Here is a 6,248-nt window from a genome sequence, read left to right on the forward strand (position 1 = left end):
TACACGCGTAAGTTAATGCTGTTATTATGCTTTGTTAATGCAATGAGCATTTGTTTTACACTGTATGCAAACGACTGGGTGGGGTAACGACGTAGTAATACTCCCAACTGACCAACCTTCTTAAAATTGTGATCCGAATTCAACGGTCACCTGTGGACAACGGTCACTTTGATCATTTCCCTTGACTGACCGCTGAATTCAGGTTTGACTGTATTATATTATGTTGGTTTTCTGGTTTATCAAGTGGAAAAAAAATATTTAAATAAAATAAAGCTTATTAAGACTTATGAACGTACTTATTGTTATTTATGTACATGTATTAAGATACTTCTAAAAGTAATGGAAATATAGTCAATGCCATTATTCATTAATGTAGTAAGGTTCCTTAAAATGATTGTCTTATTAATAATTATTAAAGTCGGAATTACTGGCGGTTTTCACACTGCGATAAAGTGGGGACAACTTTTTTGGGGTAAGTGAAACCCTTGACAAGGATGACAATGATGATAATATTGATGAAAGACATGATATCAAAAGTTTACAAGACAAGTCTTATGAGCTATTTATGGGTCTGCTTTAAATGGCAACAGAATTGAATATAGGAAATAAAAATGTGTACTAGTATGCTTCTTGTACTTATTTGCCTTTACGCTGAGAGTCGCTGTGCATCGAAACAAGAGGGAACCCTAGTTTGGGTGAGGGTCACCAAAAGTTGAAAGCAGGGTTCCCCCCGGGTACCCTGTCAAAAAAGTTAGTGTCCAGGCCTGCTGCAAGTTAAGAGTTATTTTGATATTTCATTCAATTTCACAACGCTGCAAAACAATATTAAATTTTATATAACAATATTAGCAAATATGTTTTATTAGGGTGTTTAAAAATCTTTGGTACAATTGTTTAACAATAATTATAGTTAATTTTAATCATACAAATAAAGCTCTGATATTAAATGATCAATTACAATTATGCTAAATAGTTTATATGCTTGTTGAGTCGTGGGTAATTTTCATCAAGTTGTTGCATCACAAATATTTTATAAATATATGACAATAAATCAATATAAACATAATTATTAACCTTTAGTTTGTAATGTTTGTTGCTTTTTTTTCAAATGTGAACGGGCTGTTATAATAATAAATAATTGATTATCGTTATGTTTATGGTATCAAAAAGCCGTCTTGAAATTAGATTCTTGTTGAGCTGCGCATTCTGATTCCAATTTCAAGATTTTGCATACACATGTGCTATAAATAGCCTTAAAACTGACATCACAGGGGAGGTTCACAATTGAGTAGCATGTGGCTATGCTATTAAGTAATAAAAACATCATTTGATTTTGAATGAAAAATTATCAAATTATAACTAAAAGACAATTTCTCTGAAAACAAACATTCACTATCAAATATATATAACAAGGTATTCAACTCAAAATGACCCCAAAACAGGGTGCATCGCTTTTAACAGCCATAACTTCAAGAATTGTGCAGCAATTTCCATGAATTTGGTCCTATTCAACGCAGAAATAAATTTCCTTTCTGGAAATGTACATGTTCACATCTTGTAATATTTTTACAAATTTTTCTGAGTCCAATTTTAAGAAATTTTTAAGAAGTTTTTAAGAAACATGAAAAACAACTCATGTGACCAACTTGCCATCGATCAGACCCGATTCAAGCATGAAATCTTCAGGAGTAAAGACACACCATTGCGTTGATCCAAAGAAATCACTCTTGTCTTTAAAATGTCCGCCAGTTAAAATGTATGTAAACAAATGTTTCAAACGGCGCTGGACAGTTGGTGTTGATGCATAACGAAACAGCAAGAACGGTAACAATGTTTTTCATATGTTTTATTGAATTAATAATTATAGTACCGAGGTGAGTGAACTTTGCAGGGAAAATACCCTTTACTCAATGAAGATTTCAGTTTTAGATAGCCCCCCTGCCAGTTTTCAAATCCTAGCTGGAGCACTAACGTTGCAGGGCCTTTTAGCATCTGCACAACAGAAGAGAGGATGTTTAGTCCCACTGTAGGAGAGTTGACATGAAGCTGCCAACTGTGTATGTGCACTCTACCCTTCTTCCAGTATTGTTCATCTCTATTACTGTCTTAGGAAAAAAAGTTTTATATAGTGGGATTTAGCACTTGATTAGTATGAAACACTAATGTTGTTGTTGTTACAAACCTTGGGGTCAAATCCGTTGTACTTCCGAATGTAAAACAAATTAGCCAATTGACATTTCTCGGAGAGAGAAATATAAAAAACGCGTAATTTGCTTGCAAGTAAGTCGATTTGAATCAAGTTTTTGGTGTCCGTGGGCATATGCATGCATTATGTGACATGCCTCGTTGTTTGAAAGGAATAGGACGGGAGCTATCGATTAAAACTCAAAATTATTGTGTGAACGTCTGTCCCACATTTATTCGTGTAGACCGTTTGGTTCGAAATATTGCGTGGTTATCGACCGACTGTGAGTAAACGGCTGGACGGATTTCTTTGAAGTAAACTTTTTATGAAAGATTGTCCAATTGCCCATAACAGGACCAAGGGATGCTTTGGATGATTATTATTTTTGACATTTTTGCCGCCCGCGAAGAAAGGCCTATGAAAATTCTAGTTAATGACCTTGTTATGATTTTAATATCAGAGGGTGGGGCTTTTTTTTCGCTTTTTTTCATTTTTCTCTCAATAAACATGATTTTATATATTTATTTGAATATACTATCCAGGGTACGTTACTTCCACCTGTGAGAAAGCCAAGTGTGGAATCTGCTTTTTTGGTGGTGCTGGGAACTTGCAAAAAATCTGTTATCATTATCAAAAGAGGATTAACACAACAATTAAAGTTGCCGGCCACGGAGAAACAAGTTATTTATCAAAAAGAGTTCCTTTTAATATGTTTCACTATTTTCAATCTCAATCGTCACTTTATTTGACGTGTCAAAAATTAAGAGGTTCGAAAGATTGTTCGTCCATCATATCTAACCTTGTCATGGGCTTGTGATTAAATGTGAATTGTACTCCACCACACAGTTGGAAAAAAACACGATTAAAATGCTTAAAACCTTACAAAACAGACAATTACCTCTGGAGATTGATTTATCTTCATATTTTTCACATAGATTCCTGCAAGTTTATACAATTACATCAAATATTACATTACAATAACAATAACGTTTACAATATTTTTTTATTGGAACCAGGCGCTTGACTAAATCTTTGCACATGAGCGTTTACTTCATCACGATTGCAAAACGCTTGCTCGGGTTTATTTAATATCTTGTGATGACACACACTAACGGTTCTATGGTGTAATGGTTAGCACTCTGGACTTTGAATCCAGCGATCCGAGTTCAAATCTCGGTAGAACCTCATCTTTTTTTTCTAATTCAAGAAAGATTTTTTTTTCTGTTATCAACAATAGAAGTTGATTTCAAATTGATATTACTCGTGAATAGCAGATTTTTTGTTAGATAATCAGCATGCTGAACATTGGCGAGTTGTTTAAATGAGCAACAAACTTAAAATAGCAAGCAATAGCTTATATTAGTAATCATCAACAAAATAATAACATAGATTTATCAATAATATGCATATTCTAAGTGAAGCAAGAGATGTGTTTGTCAGAAACACAAAACCTTTTTGCGCCGCTTTGAAGCCATAAATTTGACCTTTGACCTTGAAGGATGACCTTGACCTTTCACCACTCATAATGTGCAGCTCCATGAGATACACATGCATGCCAAATATCAAGTTGCTATCTTCAATATTGCAAAAGTTATTGCACAACTTTAACCAAGGTTAAAGTTTTGGGACACACACATACAATGACTGACACAATGACTGACACAATGACAGACAGGCCAAAAACAATATACCCCCGATCTTTCGATCCGGGGGCATAAAAAGGGCCATAATTCTTACAAAATGCTTGATACAGTTGTCTGCATTTGTTTATAGATTGGGGTCATGTTGGTTAAGAAGTACCGGTATGCAAAATATGAAAGCAATATGTCAAGGGACAAATATTTGAGGTGGTACTCAAACTTTAACATTCCAACGTTAACGCTCATGCAGACGCTCACGCCGGGGTGAGTAGGATAGCTCCACTATATATATCTCATATATAAAAGTCAAGCTAAAAAGAGTAGGGTTGCATTCCTTGTGCATGGCACTTCTCATTGATATCTATTCACCCATGAATTTAATCTTTAAATCTTGTCTGAGATATAGGCCTGAAAAGTTACATCATACAAAAAAAAGGGGATTAACTCTTATTTTAGAAAGTGAAGGATAACAGTTCTTGTGCAAGGCATTTCTCTGCATTGATATCTAAACATCCATTAAGTTTCATATTTAAATCTTGTAAAGAATCGAATACATGTATGTAGCCATGAAAAATTACATCATACAGAACAAGCGGGCCATGGTGGCCCTGGGTCGCTCACCTGAGTTAATGTTAAGCAAGGGTTGTAAATGTGTTTTGTGGAAAGAAAGGGTTTGTTGTTTCAGCAGATAAATATATATATATATATATATATATATATATATATATATATATATATATATATATATATATATATATATACCGGTATATGCGTTATAGGTAGTTTTGTGTGTGTGTGTTTATAGTTTTTAAAACAGACATTTGTTAACCATAGGGACAACGCTATATTTTGGAAAAAAGTAATATGAGAACAGTAATTAAATAATGAACATCAGCAAAAGAAAATGGAAGTACATTTTTCCACAAATTGTTGTCCAGCTTTGAGATCATGAGATAAGCATCTCAGCATCTTTGGATGTTACAGGGGATGACTGCCGTGGTTACAACTTGTTTTTGCAAGAACAGCTGCATTAGATACTGAAAACAACTGTATTTTTCAATAGATTGTGCACCAACATCCTTACTACAACAAGAGTGTTAACATGTTCAATATTTTTAATATAGTCTTATAAGTAAAACTGCCGTTACTCTGGTGGCCATGTATTTCAACGAACTGTAATCATTTTCTAACTCGGCTAAGCTAGCATTAGAACAAATCTTTGGACAAATTTCTATGAAGATTGGACTATAAATGTGACTTCTACAGTGTTAACAAGGTTTTACTATAGTCATACAAGGAAAACTGCCCCGCCCCCTGGCGGCTATGTTTTTAATGCGACCGGAACTTTTTTTCAAACTCAGCCTACATTCATAAGAACAAATGATCTGACCAAATTTCATGAAGATTTGACAATAAATTTGACTCCTAGAGTGTTAACTGGTTTTACGTTAGCCATATTAGGAAAACTGCCCCAACCCCTGGCGGCCATATCTTTCAACGGACAAGAACCATTTTAAAACTCAATTGAGATATTATTGTGACAAATGTTATGACCAAGTTTCATAAAGATTGGACTATAAATGTTACTTCTAGAGTGTTTACGTTTTACTATAGCGATATATGAAGAACTGCCTCGCCCCTTGGACGCATGTTTTTCAATGGACTGGAACCATTTTCAAACTCAGCCTAGCTATCATAAGAACAAATGTTCTGACCAAGTTTCATGACTCCTAGAGTGTTTATTTTAGCCATATAAGCTAAACTGCCCCACCCACAGGTGGCCATGTTTTTCAACAAAACAGATCCATTTTAGAACTCAGCCGAGATATCATTAGAAAAAATGTTCTGACCAAGTTTCATGAAGATTGGACTAAAAATAAGACTTCTAGAGTGTTAACAAGGTTATACTATAGCCATATAAGGAAAACTGCCCCGCCCACTGGCGGATGTTTTTCAACTGACCGGAACCATTTTCAAACTCAGCTGAGATATTATTGGGACAAATGTTCTGACAAAGTTTCATGAAGATTGGACAATAAATGTGACTTCTAGAGTGTTCACAAGCATTTTCTTTAATTTGACCTAGTAACCTAGTTTTTGACCTCACGTGACCCAGTTTCGAACTCAACCAAGATATCATTGGGAAAATCTTCTGACCAAGTTTCATGAAGATCAGACAATAGATGTTGCCTCTAGAGTGTTGACAAGGCAAAATGTTGACGACGTACAACACACAACAAACAAAATGCGATCCCAAAAGCTCACCATGAGCACGTTGTGCTCCCATGAGCACGTTGTGCTCAGGTGAGCTAAATAGGGCAATTACTCTTATTTAAGAAAGTGCTGGATTATGGGTGGAATTTGCGTGGCATTCATATGATCGACATCTATACACCCATGATGTTTGATGTTAAAATCTTTAA

The 6,248-nt window shown here is 34.8% G+C and overlaps 1 protein-coding gene and 1 non-coding gene across 3 annotated transcripts in view; one reads left to right on the top strand and one right to left on the bottom strand.

Annotated features, from left to right (window-relative positions):
* The window catches only part of LOC127856624 (uncharacterized), a 76,423-nt gene extending 73,294 nt beyond the window's left edge, over window positions 1–3,129 (bottom strand). The window contains exon 1 of one of the 2 annotated variants that reach the window (XM_052392944.1): window positions 3,084–3,129. The gene's annotated coding sequence lies outside the window, so the exon portion shown is untranslated. The remainder of the gene's footprint in view (window positions 1–3,083) is intronic. The other variant, XM_052392935.1, reaches the window with a different exon arrangement.
* Window positions 3,130–3,298: 169 nt separating this feature from the next.
* Trnaq-uug (transfer RNA glutamine (anticodon UUG)) lies at window positions 3,299–3,370 on the top strand. The gene has a single exon. It is a non-coding gene; the product is annotated as a tRNA-Gln (tRNA).
* Window positions 3,371–6,248: the final 2,878 nt, after the last annotated feature.

This window comes from Dreissena polymorpha, chromosome 1, assembly GCF_020536995.1.
Source record: "Dreissena polymorpha isolate Duluth1 chromosome 1, UMN_Dpol_1.0, whole genome shotgun sequence".
In the NCBI taxonomy this organism is placed as follows: Eukaryota; Metazoa; Mollusca; class Bivalvia; order Myida; family Dreissenidae; genus Dreissena; species Dreissena polymorpha.